Source organism: Chinchilla lanigera, unplaced genomic scaffold (genome assembly GCF_000276665.1).
Source record: "Chinchilla lanigera isolate Chin_1 unplaced genomic scaffold, ChiLan1.0 scaffold00082, whole genome shotgun sequence".
Classification (NCBI taxonomy): domain Eukaryota; kingdom Metazoa; phylum Chordata; class Mammalia; order Rodentia; family Chinchillidae; genus Chinchilla; species Chinchilla lanigera.
This window is the reverse complement of record NW_004955483.1, coordinates 8,670,448-8,689,040: the sequence shown is the minus strand read 5'-3', so window position 1 is coordinate 8,689,040 and position 18,593 is coordinate 8,670,448. Positions and strand designations below refer to the sequence as shown.

Genomic DNA, 18,593 nt, shown 5'->3' with positions numbered 1-18,593 from the left:
AAAGGACCAACAGATGTTAGCAAAGTGTAACATGATCTGCCATGGAAGCCTCCATTGTTTTTCCCAGAGTTTATTGCTTCTTTCTCTTTTGACTTCTCGAAATTCTGCATCCCTCTATTTTAACAGAGCACTTTGTATAGTTTACATGATTGTCTCCCCAACTAAGCCTGGCACTCTTGGTGGGGAGCAGGGCTGCCTTTTATTGTCTAGTTGTTTACACAGTGCCTGGGCCACTGTAAATGCACTGCTGAATTAAAAAGGATTGGGTGGATTGATTGGGATTCGATGGACTGAACAGAAGTAGGTGGTTATATTTGAATGGGAGTGAAACAGAGTATCTGAATCCTTACGTTAGGAGGCATTATACATAAACAAGCCTGGACAGAATATAGCTTAAGACAAAACTGGCCTACATGGGGTTTGAATAGAGAGATCTGTTGGTTCAAAGATGATGTTTTACTGATGAGAAAATTAAAGGGTGGGTAGAAGAGATGACCAATCCCACACTACACACAGAGTCCATGAAGAAAACAGCTTTCTAGTTCTGGTCTGATTTGGATGTGGTTTGTCCCTCAACAGCTCCTGTACTGGAGGTTTGTTCACTTGTGTAGTGATGTTCAGAAGTGGGTGGGACCTTTAAGACTGGAGCCTACTGGGAAGTAATCAGCTCATTGGAGATATTGACCTTGGAAGGAATTGTAGTCTCATGGGACCCTGATCATTTCTCAGAAAAAGATTGTTATTAAGGGGAAAAAAGCCCAACTCTCTCTGGTTTCTTGTCTCCCAAGTGATCTCTCTCATTCACACACCTACCAATATGATACGCTCCCTATTATGGGATGCAACCAGGAAGTACTTACCAGAGTTGGCAACAGGCTACTTGGATTTTTGTCTTCTAAAACTGTGAGTTAAATAAATCTCTTGTCTTTATAAAGTTCCCAGCCTCTACTATTCTGTTATAGCAATCAAAAATATACCAATACAAATAACTTCTGTGTAAGTAACACTCTCTTTCCTTCCTATTGATGGATCTACCTGTCAAATTAGAAATTTCTATTTAACTTTTGATTTCTAGATGACTTTGTATCTAATCTATTAGATACACTTTTTTCTTTCTTCTTTTATTTCCCCCAGTGCTGGGGATTGAACATAGGGCCTTGCCCATGCTAGGCAAGGGCTCTATCAGTGTGCCCCTTCCCTAGCCTTTGTACATTGTTATTGTTGCTTATAACCTTACTCAGAATCATATGCCTCTCCAGTTCCTTCATGCACATTAAACATTGTTTCATCATGCAAAAACTTAAGGCCTTTTGTGTCTGTTTCTGTAATCTGTTGTTTCTGCTGGCTCCTAACACTGGCCCCTTGATTCCTTATGTTTAAGGCATTTTTGTTTATTTATTCATTCTCCTTTGAGAATACTTTAACTAAAACAAAAAATCCTTTGAGCCTAAGGTTGAACTCATATTCTGGTCTTCATTTCTCCATGCTGCATTCTGGGCACTTACAATCTAGGGCTGATTAAGTGAGATACTTTCCTTTGTCCTTTGCTTTCATGTATTTATTTCCTCACTCAGAAGTCACCCTACTGTTCCTCCATCACTCCATCATGGCTTCTTGATACATTTAAAAATACATATCATTCCTAAGAATTTCAATATGCATGTCATTAACTGACCCAATGCTTGTTTATAGCTCTTTCTTTTGGAGCTTATTTCTTTTTTGTTAATATTATTGGTATATTGGGGGCTGGGGATTTAGCTCAGTGGCACAGCGCCTGCCTGGCAAGCGCAAGGTCGTGAGTTTGATTCCCGGTACCAGAAAAAAAATATATATATATATTATTGGTATATTTTAAAAACACATAAAGATCACTTTGACCATGGAAAGTACCTGTGCATAATATATCTTGCTTCTTTCTTTTTCCTCAACCTCCTCCCCTCCCTTCAATCCATCTTCCACTCCTTATTTATAGAATCTTTGTTTTCATTTTTTCATCTAGTCCCTTTTTTTCCTTTTTCCTTCTTTCTTCCCCCTTGTCTCCATTCCTGCAGTGAAATGCACAAATCTTAAATTTACCCATTTATAAGCATCAACTCTATCAAGACATTGAACATAAACACAACCCCAGGGAGCTTTCTCAAGTCCTTTCCTAGGATCAATCCTTTCCTCTACCTGCAACCTAGAAGTATCCATTGTTGTGATTGTTCCCATATTAGATTAGTATAGCCTGCTCTAGAACTTTGTATAAATAGAATCACACTTCTGTGTTTCTTCATGTGAGTCTTCCATTCAACATAATTTTTGAGGGGGCTGGGGATTTAGCTCAGTGGCACAGCACCTGCCTGGCAAGCACAAGGTCGATGAGTTTGATTCCCAGTACCAGAAAAAAACATAATTTTTGAGATTTATCCATGTTGCTGCGTGTGTCAGTATTGCACTCCCTTTTATTGCTGGCTAGTATTCTATTGTGTACACACACCACCCTCTGTTTATCCACTCTTGTGTTCGTGAACATTTAGGCTCTTTCCAGTTCAGGGATACTATAAATAAACCTTCTAGGAACATTCTCATACAAGTCATTCTTTGGGTATGTTTTTGTTTTTGTTGGGTGAAGACCTCAGGAGTAGAATTGCTAGATTATAGGGTAGGATTATGTTTAGTTTCATAAGAAACTGCCAGACATCTTCCAAAATTTGTCATACTATTTTATACTCCCACCAAGTGTGTACTGGAATACTTGCTTTCTCTTTCACTCTTCAGGGGATCTGATCTTTATAAGGAGTTTTTCTATTTTACTCACCTTTTTAATAAGAGCATGCCTTCATCTCCATCTTCTGCCCCCTGAGTGTCAATAAAAACAGGCCTTCATCTCCACAACTGAGAAAACCCTTTTAGGATAAAAGCCAGATTCAAGAATACACCACCCAGGGTTCCTGTTTTATTTCATTTTTGCATCTTATTTGCTCTTACTTGTTTGCAAGGTAGTATACAGTGATCCAGAATTGTCCTTTGTGTGAATGGGAGAGACATGCAGGAAGTCTACTCTCTTGTCTTCATCAGAAGTCTCTAGAATAGACGATTAAAAGTGTAAGTCAGATCACACCACACCTCTGAGTAAATTCTTTCCGAGGCTTCCCATGGCCCATAGAACAGAACCTTGGCTTCACATTTTGATTTCATATTATGGCCTGTGCTAGCTTCTATGAGTTCATCCTTAAAACATTATACCCCTGCCACACTATCCTTCTTTCTGGTCCTCAGATACACCTGACTGTTCTCCATCTTAGGCCAGTATTTCCCCCAGCAGCCTGCCTTTTTATCATCTCTAATTTCCCAGAGAGACTTACACTGACTTTGTATCTACAGGAGATCTTTGCATTAACCACCAAACACTCTTCCTCCTAAAAGTCTATGCTATTTTCTCATCTCTCCTCTGCCCCTACGACCTGGTGTTATTATTTGCCTGTTTATTTGCTTGTTGTCTGTCTTGCCTTCTGAGGATGTGAATTGCTGAGAGCAGAGATTGTGTCTGTCATTTCTTTGTGGTTTTCCTAGGGCCTGCAACTGTACTTGTAAGGCATTCAATGAACAATTATTGAATGAACAAATGAATGAATGAATGAGCAGGCAAATACATTCTACAGAGACCAACTTTGCATATTTTATATACTGTTAAGTATAATCAGGCCTAAATACATAAATATTAAATCTTTATTTTAAAACAGACTACTTTTTGTTTATTTCTCATTTAAATGGTATGTAGATTCTTTTAAAAATTATACATGTATATTATCCATCAGTCGGGTAACATTGAAAGTATCTGTTATATAAAAGATACTGGTTTTCCAAGGGTTAAGAATCACTGCACTACTTATGAGTTGATGATTCTTCATACTCCAAGGAGCAGGGTTGTATTAAGCAATGTCCACTGGACAGCTCACCCTGAAGCATTCTAAATCTACCATATCTGAAGCAAAAATGCCTCTCCCTGAGGCTTGGTTCCCAAGTGTTACATTCTTACTCATGGCCACTACCATCACCAGCAATTAAGCAGTCACCAAATATTGTCTTTCTCTTTCTGTGATGTCCTTTGCAGTTGTCTATGCCTTTCGGTCCCCATCACCATCTCTTCGTTTACACGCTCATCATTTTCCTCTAGAATCTTGCAACATTCTCCTCTCAGGTCTTCACACTCATACAGTGTGCTCAAAACACACAGTGAATGTTTTAAAAAAAGTTTTAAACTTTTACAGTAATAGTCACATTGTTGTTAGGCCCCCTCCAACATCACTCCCTCTTATTTTGAACACACATCCCATTGTTCTTGACACTTTCTGAAGCAGTTCTGAAGTCCTCTTTCATGAGTATCTCTTCATGGCTGCCTCAGTTTCCTAAATTGATTTGAAATATTTACAGCATTTCAGTCAATAAAAACATTATGTTATGGTGAACACCGTTTTATTCACCCAATCTGGCAGTAAGTAGCTTCTGGCTCTTCTCCAAAATCAAAATGACCATGCAAAACATTCATTTTTAATCAGTTCGGAACATCAAGGTAATCATGACGGTACAAGTACAGACACTCACCAAAGAGGTGCTTCCCGAACTGCTTCAGAAAGTGACAAGAATGATGGTATAAGTATGTTCAAAGTGAGGGAAGTTAATGGCAATGTGACTTTTACTGTAATAAATTTTTCATTCTAAACAGTCATTGTATGTTTTGATCACTGCTTGCATGTCGCACTTCTTCATACCCTATATAAATATTGTTCATGTTACAGATATCAGCTAACAGAAGCTACTGCGCGTAGCACTATCTTTCTACACATTGATCTAAGTTTCAATCTAATCATTATCTCTGGCTCTATTTGTCCACCCATTCCTGCCACGTGGTTATACTGCCCTTTATGGCCAGCACTATTAGATGCTCCAGCCTCGTCCCCAAGCCTGCATTCATGCCCCTACAGCCTCACAGATGAAATCTGAAGTTCACACAGCATGCTCTGTGTGCCTGGAAGGCATTGACATCTTATTTCCTCCCACTTCCATCCCACTCTGTTGAAATCTCTACTCATCTTTCAAAAGATAGCCCAGTCATTGAGTCCACTATGGAGTTTTTCTTATCCCATCTGAAAATCCTAGTCTTCTCTTCTCCCACACGTCCTGTCTTTGCAGCCTCTGAGCTCTATCAGAACTCTATAATGAACCCCATCTGGAGCCACATAAGAGATATGTAACAAACACTCCTTGAATCTTACACTTGAGTAGCAGCTCTTCTCAGAAGCACCGTTTCCAATCTCTGGTTTGTGAGTTTGAATTGCTATTTTCCCATAAGATTTTCCTATGATACTTCAGGCCACACTTTTCAAGCCTTATTCACAGGTCTATGGGCTAGAATTTAATTAAAGCATACTTCATAGAAATGCTGCCTATCTAGGCAGAGCAATCTGGATTAGAAAATATAGGACACAATCCCTGGTGATGCATAGCTCACAGTCTTATCAGACAATGATGGTATTACAGAACTTGAGAGCTAAAGGAGACTTTTGAATGTTAATCCAGTGCAGAATTTTACAAAAGAAGAAGCTGAGTAAAGTAGACATTTTGATGGCAGGTTGTAATAGAACTGGATTAGAACTGAAATTTCCTGGTGGGAATACTATAATATCTACACATATGCACACACATACACACATGCACACAAGCACACACACACACACACACACACATCCACATACAGAAAAAGTAAGAAGATGCATTAAATACATAAAGCAATAATGTTTATCCACTAAATGAAACTCTACTTAAAACGGAAATTCTAGTGAAGTGACTGAAGCCAGTGTGCAGCCCTGGACAAGTAATTTAGACTTGTCATGCCTCAGTTTCCTCACTTATAAAATAGAAAGGCTAATGCTGTCTTGCATAATAAATGATGCATGTTAAACACCCTTTGAGATAGGGACACTTTTGTTTGCAAATAACATAACTGTTAGTATCCTAGGCAAATAAGAGTTTGTTTTTCCTCAATCTAAAAGTATACAAGTAGGTGGCTGCTAGCCCAAGAATAGTGGCATGTGTCGCTGAATTTATTTCCTTTATATTTGTAGCCTCATGGTGGCCAAATAATTTCTAAAGCTCCAGATGTCATGTCTACACTCAAGGCATGAATGAGGGGAAAGGAGACAGGGCCTGCTGGCACATCTATCTCTCAGTCTGGGGACAGCAAGTTCATCTAGAAGCGTCCCAGCGGATTTCTGTTCATATATCATGGGCCCCAAGCCATTCCATCACCACCCCTCAGTGCATGATATGGAATGTTTGGTTTTTAGATCTTTGTAGAGAAAAGGACTTGAGAATAATTTGTTTAGTAACCAATGAGTAAAACTTGCCACAAGAATCTACCACATGAGAAGAGGCGTTAACAAAGGATAGCTGTGGGAATTTTAAGGAAGACTTTGAAGTTTGCTATGAATCTATCGAGTCATTTTAACCTTTCTGCCCTCTAACAGTGAACTTCTCCTTAGGAAGGGTTGACAGGAAAGTATTAACTGGTTTTTCCATGCACTTTAGGGCTGTATCTCAATGCTTACTTTGTCCCATCATATAGATTTCCAGACATTGCCTTGGGATTATGGGGATTTGGTGTCTTGAATCATGAGCTCTACATTTTCCCACTAGCCTTTAAGGTAAAGATCCAGTATTAAACTGGTCCTTATATCAATTTTTAACCTCTCAGATCTGAAGGTAAAAGAGATTGGATGAAACCCTCAGAACACATTGAAGATTGTGAAATAATGAAAATGTAAGTGAAAGCATGAAGATTCACTGTGTTCTTTATCATCCTTAAGCGCTTAAATAAAAAGACTGACTATTCTCAGAGTCAAAAATAATTCAAGATTTAATTGGCAAAGGTATTTTAAGGTTCTGTCTTTTTCTATTTTTTTTCCTGCCTCTGTAAAGCTATGAATTATGTTGCAGGCATTGAGCATCTTGAAATAGTAGTTACTAAGACAACATATTAAATGAAGAATTAGTTGTATTTTTAAAATTTCTCCCATATACATGTACAAACATATTGGTCTTGTGCTGGACATACTGGTCATGTCTTCCTAAAAGCAGCCAATATATTCCTTTTTACATTACAAAAATTTTATCAGTATACGTTTGCAATAATAATGAATACATTCATGGCAAGGAGCTGGTACATATGCATATCATATTTTAATTTTTTTTTTTACTTCTCTTTCTCTTCCCTTCCTTCCAGAAGCTTGGGTATTCTTTTGATTCTGAAAATTAACATTTTCTTACTCCCTCACAGAAGAAGGATCCTTTAAATGTTGCTAACATCCTAAGAGGAGTTAGTAATTGTACATATTACAGAGTCTTATTACATCCTTGTTAGTAAATACTCAGGCTAGCTTCCACTAAATTTTAGTCAATACATTTGTCTCTTGGTATCCTCCAGGAACTGGTTCCAACCCCCTGTCCTCACACCAAAATCCCCAGATGTTCACATCCTTCAAATAAACTGATGTATGGTTTCATATAACCTACCCACATCCTCCTATATACTTTAAATCATCTCTATAGTATTCCTGACAACTAACACAATGTAAATGCTATATAAATAGCTGTCCTAATGTATCATTTAGGAAATTAAGAAGTAGAAAAAAAACTTGAATGTGTTTAATACCAACACTTTTTTCCAAATATCTTTATCCTTCAATAATTGAATCCGTAGACGCGGAACCCACAGATATGGGAGGGAAGATGACAGTGGTTATTTTTTTCTAAAACTTGATTCTAGAACCCTCATGATTATTTGCTAGTGATGGCCTTTTTTTGCATGCATTCCTTAATTCCTTGTGAAACATGTGAGGTTGCACTAGATGGTAAATTATGCATATGTTAGAACTCCCAGGTACCATAGGTGATGTGAACTAAGTCCCCAAGTAGAAGATGCTGCTCTTTATGAAGATGTAGACTTCCTTGTAGACACAGAAGGTTAGGGGCAGAAAGCACCACAAGGAACACACAACTCAATCTACTGAACGTCACACCTAGAGAATCAGAGCACAGGTAAGTTAATTCACATCTCCATGTCAGTACACAAGTGAAATTAAATCCCGGGTCTCCAGTGGGTGGACATTTCTGCAGACCTTTTAATGGAGACAATAGGACAGCAGCCTTCTGCCCACTCACTTCATTCCACCACTGTGCAGGGTGTCAGATCCTGTTGCCAGGTGCTAGGAGTACAAGAAAGCCTGAGATAGAATCTTACCCTTAACTACGGAGCTTGTGATCTCAGGAGTCTACAACAGGAACCAGAAAGGTGGGAAAGCCATAATTATGTAAATATCATCTCAGCCCATATAGAAGAAAGGAAGGACAGTGACTGGAGCAAAATGAAACAGGCATTAGATGTGTAGCTCAGTAGCAGAGCATGTGCTTAGCATGCAGGAAGCCTTGGGTTCCATCCTCAGCACCAGAAAATGATTAATAAATTCAACAGAGCCTTTGCTCCCGAGTCTTCTCTAAACAATCGTTCTCAAATGGTGAAGTGGGGGCTGGGGATTTAGCTCAGCGGCAAAAAGCGCCTGCCTGGCAAGCGCAAGGTCGTGAGTTCGGTTCCCGATACCGGAGAAAAACCAAAAAAAAAAAAAAAAAAAAAATGGTGAAGTAATGGCTTGTGCCCAACAAACTAGAAAAATAAATCTTGATTCATTTATCTCTACATCCTAATTTCTTCATCTGTAAATGAGGGTGATAGTAACGCCCGCACCACACAATTGTGACACTGTAGTAACACAGAACCTCGGATCTGTGCATTTCAGGAGAAAGAGAAAGAATTTGCTGTTACCAGGTGGCCTTCAGAAGAATCTGATTTTCCTCTCCTGGTTTTCTAGTTTTACTTTTCTCCCTCAAATGCTCTTCCCTTCAAGGCTAAGGGAAAACTTCCTTCAGCACTTTGCTCTTGGATCTGGTGACTCCCAGGCTAACGGCAATGCAAAAGCCTTGGAAATCGCAAGGGCAAAGTGTGCGTTGCGAGTGAGCGGCTCTACTGAGTCACATCGGGACATTGGGCGTGGGGGAGGGGGAGCTACAGCTGCCAGGAGCAGACAATGAACGCAGAGCCTCGGCCTCAGGGCTCAGCGTTCCCCTCAGTACTTCTCACTCTGCCCAGTGCCGCCTTAGCTCGGTTTAGGAAAGTGCTGCGCCCTCCCCCGGGGACAATGCAAGCACCATAGTTCTAGGGACTTTACACTGAGCTACATCTCTTGCCCTTATTATTTTTGACACAGGGGCTCCCTAAGTCTCCAAGTTGTCCAGGCTGGACTCCAACTTTTGACGCTTTTGCCTCAGTTTCTCAGAATTCTGGGATTACAGTTGCGCGCTGCTATGCCTGGCTTGCATTTTGTTTTTATTATCATAAATGATTGTTTTCTTCATTGAAAAGAATATTTTATGTTTTATATCAGGAAAGGAAAAATGTTGAATTACAAAGTTTTGAAACTTCACCATCCTTTAGATGCAAGCATGGTTGTGAACTGTTGAAAAAGTTTTAAGTTCAGTGCTTTATAAAAATTAGATAAAATTAGATAGCACTGCCACACGCTGGTAATCCCAGCACTCTGGAGGCAGAGGCAGGAGGGTCACTGAGTTTGAGGCCAGCCTACACAGTGAGTTCAAGGCCTGCCTGAACTGCATAGCAAAACCCTATGCAAAAAAAAATTAGGTGAATGAATGTCGACATTTTATTGTTTCAGGTCTCTTGATTAAACATGTTACTTATGCATATTTAATATATGTATTTAATACCCATTAAGTTGGGAAACATAAGTGAATATATATTCTGTTAAGGACATCTTTGATCTGTAGTCATAATAAATTAAGACCTAGTACTGTACACTTTCTGGTCACTCTGAAAAACAAAAATAAATGCACTCACAGATTTCAGAGCCTAGTCATGGAAATATGTATCTCATTGCTGCCAAAAGTTGGGTCCATTGTCCTACTGGCCACAACTGTTTGTGAACCAAGTTTCTAAAAATTTTTTTTAAATCCAACTCAGAAATCAACTCCACCCAGAGGTGATTAAATTATAGAGGAAATATAGTTCGTACATACCACAAATTCTATTGTCATCTTGTTCTATCTCTGGCACTGCACTGAATGCCACCATCATAAGGATACACAGAATGCTGTTGAAGCTTTGTCCTACTTGTACACTAAAATGGGGAAGATTGAGAAAATTATTCACACTGGTTCAAGCCACCTAGGCTTTTAAAAGATCAGATTATTTACCCATAGAAGAATTTGCCCTAAATTACCTAAATTTCTGCCTTAAGCTTTCATACAGGGCAAGATTAAGTCATAGTCAAAAGAATGTTGTTTATCTACTTATGTGGTACCCAAGAAAAGGAAGGTGTATTTATCTGAATCTGTGTTGCTTAGCAACTGCATCAGCTCTCTACTTCCGTTAACAGCTGTGGATGGAGCCTGGTCAGAGTCAAAGAATGATGCTAGCACTTACATACTTATGGGAGGCTCAGAACCAAGGTCAGTGGCTGAGCTATGATCACAATACAAGCGATGCTTTTTGTGCATATAAAGTAATAGGCTCTCAGATCTGAAAGGGACTTGAAATGTTATTTAATCTAAGAGTCATCCTGTCTGTAACTTCAAAGTGGATCTATGATCAACCTCTTCATGAATATCTGCCAAATTAAATAAACTATTAACTCAAAACTATTCTTCCTCAATGCACTAGCATGCTTGAGTTTTAACGGGTGGTGAGTTTTCAGATATTAACAATGTTTACATCTCACCATTTTTGTATTGTGAGTTTTAAAAGAACATCCCTTATTTTTCCAATAAAGAAAACAACTATATTTCATCCCAGCTTTTTACCCATATGAAATCTGTCTTTCAGTTAATTCTCTCCATTAATCACAGTTGATCTGTTGGTGCCCTTCAAATCAAATCTGATTTCTTTATCACGTGACAACCAAGTAATATCTCATCCACAAATATTTCCTCCCAGCTAAATTTTCCCAATCATAGTTCACATATAGTGTCAAGTTCCTTTGTAATCCTAATCAATCATCTCTAAACTCAAATTAATTTTTGCACATTGTTTTGAACCAGGACTTTGAGAGTAGAGAACTTTCAGAAATGAACAGTGAAGGCCCTAACTTGAGCTGATACCAAGCTTCCATTAATGAAACTCAGTGTTGCAAGGCCTGATTGATACAAACCATCTTTGAAATTGGTATATATTGAATAACTAACAATGTCTCCTCCACCATGATTATATGCTTGAGGATATTTTAGACTTAAATGCAAGACTTTAAATTTGTCCTGTTAAATTTTATTCTGCCCTTCATGTTAGTTAATTGAAATCTCCTAATCCTTTCTTACATTATATATCCTTTCTTTTAGCTGGGTGTTATGCAAATACCAGATGAACCACACTGTTTATACTTTTACCCAACTTGATGACAAAAATATATACTAGATGAAAAGGACAAGAGTCCTGTGGCAAGTCCCAAAACCCACTGCCAGACTGACACTGATCCATTAATCCATCCTTTAACAACAGTCACTAAAGCAGTCACTAATCCTAGCCATCTCATAATCCTCTATCTTCATGAAGAATACTCAGTAAAGAAACTTATGAAATTCCTTGCAGAAACCAAAGAAAAAGCTTCCTCTGCTCATACAATTTAGATCTAAAATGTCCCTCATGTGCTTGGAAGGTGATTGGGTCTCAGGGGTGCTATAGTAGACTTGCTGTTAGGAGGTGAATCATTACAGTCATGGCCCGGAAGGGTGTGTTCTTGTTCCTAGCTCCTCCCTTCTCTCTCTGCTTCCTGGCTCCTCTACCATCCTCCTCTGCCATCTTGTTTCTCCCAAGGAGCCAGCTGACCACGGACTGAAACTTTGATCCAAAATAAACCTTTTGTCCTTAAAATTGTGGGTATCAGTTTGTGTATCCCAGTGTCAGGAAAGTGACTGAGACACTCCTACATTCAGGGGGCTTTATATTGCCTCATTTAATTCATTTTTATCAGAAATTTATTGATGACCTACTACATTCCTGGTGCTGTTCTAGGTGCTGAATATATATACAGTATATGCAGCAAAACAAGTTGTTCATAGGCTCTCATACATGCAACTATTATCATCTTCATTTTGCAGAGTAGGAAGATGAGGCTCAGAGATGAGAACTAACTCCCAAGGTGCACAAATGGTGAATGACAGAGCCAGTATATAAACCTCATTCAACCAGGTAGATGTCATTGTCAGTGTTGGTTAACAACCCTGAGTCCATTGCTGTAGCTACCTAACCCTCAACCACCTTAATTTTTTAATTTCAACCTCCTACACATAATGACTTCCTCCTTATTATTACCCCCATCCATAGGTCTACATCATAACTCTAGGGAGTAAATAATAGTTGGAATTAGGTGTATTATAGTAAATTGATAGGAAAAATATTTAAGGCAACTTGTGTATGCTTATAAAGAATATTATTCTGTGTTTCCTTGATGTGACTCATCCTCTGGTTCCATTGTTAATTCCTTTTTATCTATGGCTCTATTCCCTCAAAAATGGAAAGAGCCCCTCCCCTCACTGTGTGTAGGTTGGGCAAAGCATATTCAGGTTAATACCTATAAGTAATGAAGTGTTTTTGATTACATCCTAGCCCTAGATCATGCCATGAGGACTGAGGATCTCCAGTGCTAGTTTTCAGTTCCAAAGAACACACTAAAATTGTGTTTAATGTATGAAGACAACAGCAAACCACTTCAAGAATCTCTTACATTTATCTTTATTCTTTTAGGTGACAGAACAAAGTTCACGTCCTTCTTCTTTGCAATTATCCATTTCTCTCCCATTAAAGTCATAATTAACTGGATTTTATTGAAAAGGTAATAACAACCAAAAGCAGGTTATATTTTTTAAAGGAGTGTGTAATACAAAGGATGCTTCCCTAATTCTCATCTATCTTTGTGCCTTTCAGAAACAATTGTAGAGAATAGTTACCTGTGAGTTCTTCCAGGCCTTATATTTTTATGCACACAGGCATGTTTATGTGTGTTCTTTTTCTTGGAGGTCTTTACGTATTAGACAGAGAACTTATTCCATTCTTTTAATATTTGCATTATATGTTCCTGTATAAATACAGTGTATTTGACTGAACTGGCCTGCTACTAATGGACATTTAGCTTTTTTTCTAGTCTTTACAGTGAAAAGAAATAATTTCAATTACTTAACTCAAAATATACTTATATGACCCAAGTTGTTTTCTAAGCACTTTATAAAATGAAGTGCTATACTAGTATAGCACTTCATTTCATCTCTATACTAGTAGACTGATATTATTCACTATCAGTCCACTAATCTCTATAATAGTGGGATGATATTATCATCTTTGTTTTCCAGATGAAGAAACTGAGAAGAGAGACATAAAGAGACGTAAAGTCCTGGGTCGCATGACTAATAAAAAAACAGAGCTAGAATTCAGCCCCAAACTGTTTAGGTCCAAGACTCCATGCGGACCTTTGGTGGTTTTGATTTCTTGTTATTGCTGCAGAACAAGTGCCTATTCCTAAAGTAGATCAGCTGCACTGCAGAAGAAATGAAAAATGCTTTTAATAACCATCATTAGCATATGAAAAAACTGGGAAAGTAAGATTAAAAATAGATGGCAAAAGGCATCAGGAAAGCTACTTCCATGCCATGCTACCTACCATGTCTGTTCCAACAACTTCCTCCCAACATTATTGGAAAGGTAGACAGAGTAAGTTCTCCTGAAAATGTGATCAGTTTCCCTGACATGTGAAGTCAGACAGATTGAGGGAGTGAAGGTGACAGCTAAAGAGTTTTGGCTTTTAAATCCTGCAGAAAAACAGTACAGCCAGACAGTAATGCAATTTCAAACACCGCTTCATTGGGCTGCCTGGTTTTTAAGTTAAAGGTAAACACAATCTAATCAAGGTCCTTTAAAAGAAGAATTTGCTTCAAGGAATCTTTTTATCAGAGTTATAATTATAGCTTGCCAGTCAGAAGGAAAGCCGTCTTTGTGGCTTTGAAAAGCTCAAATGCCAAAATGCATTCGATTATTTTTCCCAGATGCACAATGATTGGTTCCCTGGTGCCAATTTTCATATTTCTTAAGGATGATATTGCGGGCTGCTGGTGATAATACTGTTTGAGTCTCAAAAGACATGAGGAGAACCTTGTCAATGTTTTGAGTTTTAAGGCTGACCTCACCCTCCCATTCCCCAGTGGTAAATATGAAACGTACTTACCAGTTCCCTTTAGCACATTCAATGCTAATTAGTTCACTGCTCTAATTTTATTCCTGACCTTTGGTACAGCCAAAGCTCTGCTGGTGTATTACTGACGGCACAAATGTTTGCACATTTCTGAAAGTCTGAGGATATGAATCACCTTGAGGGAAATAACTCTGGTACATGCATGAGAGCTACATTTAAACGATTTCTTTTCTGTTGTTGTTTAGTGCTAGCAGGAAGAGAATTTGAACTTTGGGATGAAAAACAGCAAAGAATGAATGAAGAAAGAATGTTCAGTGGTGAGTATATGCAACTCTTGGATCAGGCAATCTCAAGAGAAAAAAACATTTATGGCTCCTTTAGAAAGACACAAATTAATTTGATGAGCTGATAAAAGAAAAAATTACACTCTCCTAGAATGTTACATTTGGAAGAATTTACAAACAAATTTCCAGAAATGTTGAAAATCTTTGAAATGTTCTTGAAATGTTATTTGATAATCCCTAGGCCACGCCCACTGAGAATGCTGAAGCCTGCCTTTCCCCTTCTCTCTGCTGCTCCTCCTTATCTATCTCCTTTACAGTATGATCTCACCGTACCACACGTGACACACAACAACAAGAGGGGACTTGAGTTCTCTGCCCACTATATTCCTCTGCTCCTGCAAATAAAAGTGAACCTTCACCATCCACAGTAAATGTTGTGTACTGTTTGAGATGAAATTTAATCTGATAAAGCTACATGTATATCAGATATACAAACTGAGAACTTGAGACAATCATAGAAACAATTCAGGAAAGTGCTTTGGTTTTGCGTTGGTTTTATATCATCATATAGGAAAAAAACTTGCTAACAGCCTGAAATGTACCAAAAGACTACCGGATACATTAAATGAGACCCCATGTTCTGCTTGGCATGCATCCTCCTTGGTTATCTGGGCCTAAGGGGTCTGAATCTTTCATTGTTTTTGAGCTATTTTTACAGTTCTAGAGGTTGTAGATAGCAGATGCAACGCAAAAGAATTTTTTGTTAACAGCAATGCAAATAAATTTTGTATGGTGGAGGGACAACTGATTTCTCTCCCTTGTCCTGCAGGAATAGCCAGTTTTGCAGTTTTTGTGTGCATGTGTGAATTTATTTCATGGCCTCCTTGGTTAAAATTTTCCCTGGAATCAGTTATAAAATCTTGTTGTTTCTCTTATTAACTAATAACTTAAACTCCTTAACATTGATTTTTAGATGTGTATAAAATTCCTTATTTTGATTATTTATGAAATTCTCTTTAATAATTTAACTAAATGCAATATAGTCCAGTGTAAGGATTTGTAAAATCACTCAGGCCAATATGTCATTTGGCATTTGCAGAAATCCTCTAGGATCCCTTTCCCAAGAACAGATTATGGAAATACGGTTATTTCCCCCAGCCTCCCTATATCACACTCACAATTAAACTTTTTTCACAATTTCACCAGATCTGGGGACTTACATCAGAAAGATTTTTCAAAACAGGTGCCAATACCTTAATGAAATCATTTTCCCTTCCTTTCTTTTATTTTTTGGGGGCATGAGGTACATTTTTACCATACACTTGCATTATCATCCTTCCTTTCCTTTTTTTTTTATTATTTCACAATATCTAAGCAAATTGAGCCAGTAGAATGTGGCTAAAGACTGTTTATATAAAAACTGTGATTGTGGCCATAAAAAAAGAAAAATTATGATAGTGATGGGGCCCAAATTCAAGATACACCCCTACGATGGCCTTTTAAGGAACAAAGCCTTGCATAGTAAGTTTCAATTGTTCAGGAATAGTTAATGTTAACCCTAACTCCCTAACAAATTAATGTCTCCAGTACAATGGATATTTGAAAAACTAAACTTTCTAACTTCTAAGAAATCTTTCTGTAAATGACTGAGATAGTTGCCTCATCAGTGGTTATTAAGGTCTTGTATAAAATATTGCCCCAGTCAACCCCAAATACCCAACAAGCAAATGTGCATTCTTCATTGAAGTTGACTTCCTGTTGTAATTTCTTTTAAAACTTCAGTCAGTACATCCTCCAGATAAGTGGGAACATTTGCGTCAACTTGTAATATTTGAATATCAGAAGCAGAAGGAAGACCAGAAGTAAAGGGAGAGAATTTTATAAACAACTTTATCTTTACAGAACCTACTGCTAAGGGACACAGAAAAGACTGAAGGGGGACCCTGAAATTTCGTTACACCTCCTGGTGTACCACAACACCCCTTGCATCAACAGCAGTTTCTTCAAAAGGGTGGAGCATTGTGGCTTATTTCTCTCTTCGTTTACTCTGTCAGAAATTCAAGGAATAGGAATTAGGATCAACTTTGATCTTTAATCCCCCCAGGAAACACAACATCCATAAGAAATAGACCAAAAGAATGCTATTGACATTTAACAATAAAGCAACTTTGTTTTAGTTGTATATTTAATAATCATAAGTAACTCTCTTTTGTAACATTCTTTACTTAGTAGCAAAGAGATGCTTTGGGGGAGAATTCCTCAGTCCCTCTGAGTTCTTCCTGACTCTCTTGCTCCTTCTCTTTGTCACCTGGAGGGAATAAGTTGGCAGTTAGAAGCCAAGTCAGTTTTCACCATTCACTGTTGTTTATTCAACCCCCAACTTCCCATTCTGGAAAATGACTGGTAATGATGTCCGCTTTAGAGGATGCTTTGAAGACAGTATCTGGTACATAACAGGCACTCAATAAACATTTATTAGCAGCACAAAGGTTAAAGGTTGCCTTGAAAGTCAAAACACATAGTCATATTCAGCAATAATTCAGGAAAGCTCTACTCTGCTTATCGCTCTGTGTAGCGCAACTCTGCCTGCCTCCTCCAACACAGGAATGAAAGACATCACTTTTCCTTGAGACATAGTGCGAGGTAGAAGACAGAGGAACCAAACCGAACTAAAGAGCCAGCCAACAGAAGTAAAGCGGACCTTCCACGATCACTTGCTAAAGGCTTCCTTGAAGCAGTAGTTCTCAAAGGTGACACATATAATTCTAGTCACTCTTAAACATTCTCCAGATTGTCTCTGGACTTGCCTATAGGTCTGTCCTACATAAGGTTAGCTCTCCCAACCCACATAAGTTATGTCCCAGAAAACAGAAGGAACCAGCAGATGGATTTGTCAAATATGATTGTCAGTTAACTTAAAGGAATCTGGGAGGATGAAAGAGATAGCAGAAGATTAGAGAAGGGAAAATAGCATTTCCATATTCATAAAGGGTAGATCCTGTAAATTATCAATCCATGCATTTAAAGAGATCCCAGAAAAAATTCTAAAAACTATTACTAGCTTAATAGTTTTTAAATAGTTAGAAAATAGAGGGGAATGGGCAACAATTTAAAGGATTGATACTATCTTGTTTGGATGAAACAAGAAATAAGAGTGATTATCAAAATTTGATGAGCATATGAGTCACTGGGGAATTTAGTTAAAGGGCAAAGTGTCACTCAATGGATCTGGATGGAGCCTGAGAGTCTACATTTTCGGTAAGTTCTGGGTGATGCTCTGTTTGTGAAAGGACCATCCTTTGATAACTAGGCTATAGAATATTACCATATACTCTTGAAATATGAATTTAAAAAAATTAGAATTTTAAAATGTGCATGCCTTTAAATGTAGCAATTCTATTTCTAGCTGTACTACATGAATTATATTTCATTTGCTTGGAGACACATACAAAAGGATGCTTACAACAGCACTGTTCATAATAGTAAAAATTTGAGAATAACCTACATGTCCATAAATAGGGGAATAATAAGGTAAATTGAGGACTATTTTGATGCCATGAAAGAGAATGTGTACTGTCATTAAAGAGCCTTGAGTATTTTATTCAGTGAAGCAATTTGGAGCAACATCCAATACACATTTTTTTTTGAAGCCTGAAGGAATGTCCACATCATGTACTTTTACTTTTTATTGTTTTTGTTTTCCACATCATTTTTTATTTTAAACAGAATAAAAGAAAATAATAAAATGATACAGAATTTCAAAACAAGGTGATAGAAAATTAGCAATCTACATTTTAAAAGAAGGAATATGTACCGTATGTTATGAAGATACATGTACATGTATAAGAAAGCATCTAGAAGGAGAAACATTTCTTTCATAGCAGTTTCCCTTAGATAAGAGCATAAGATTAGGCAAGGGAAGTGAAGAGGGAACATTCAGTCTTTTTACTTCTGTATTTCATGTACTTCTACAATGAGAATTCATTTGCTATTTGTGCAATTGCTTTAAACAGAAAAAGCAAAA

General features: G+C 37.8%; 1 long non-coding RNA gene across 3 annotated transcripts; it reads left to right on the top strand.

The window, feature by feature from the left end:
- Nucleotides 1-8,010: 8,010 nt before the first annotated feature.
- On the top strand, nt 8,011-15,063 carry LOC102024114. Of its 3 annotated transcripts, none has more exons than XR_263875.2 (4): nt 8,011-8,079; nt 12,848-12,935; nt 14,531-14,602; nt 14,887-15,063. It is a non-coding gene; the product is annotated as an uncharacterized LOC102024114 (long non-coding RNA). The 3 variants fall into 3 exon arrangements; XR_001231015.1 differs by lacking the exon at nt 8,011-8,079 and adding an exon at nt 10,478-10,560; XR_001231016.1 differs by lacking the exon at nt 8,011-8,079 and adding an exon at nt 12,230-12,292.
- Nucleotides 15,064-18,593: the final 3,530 nt, after the last annotated feature.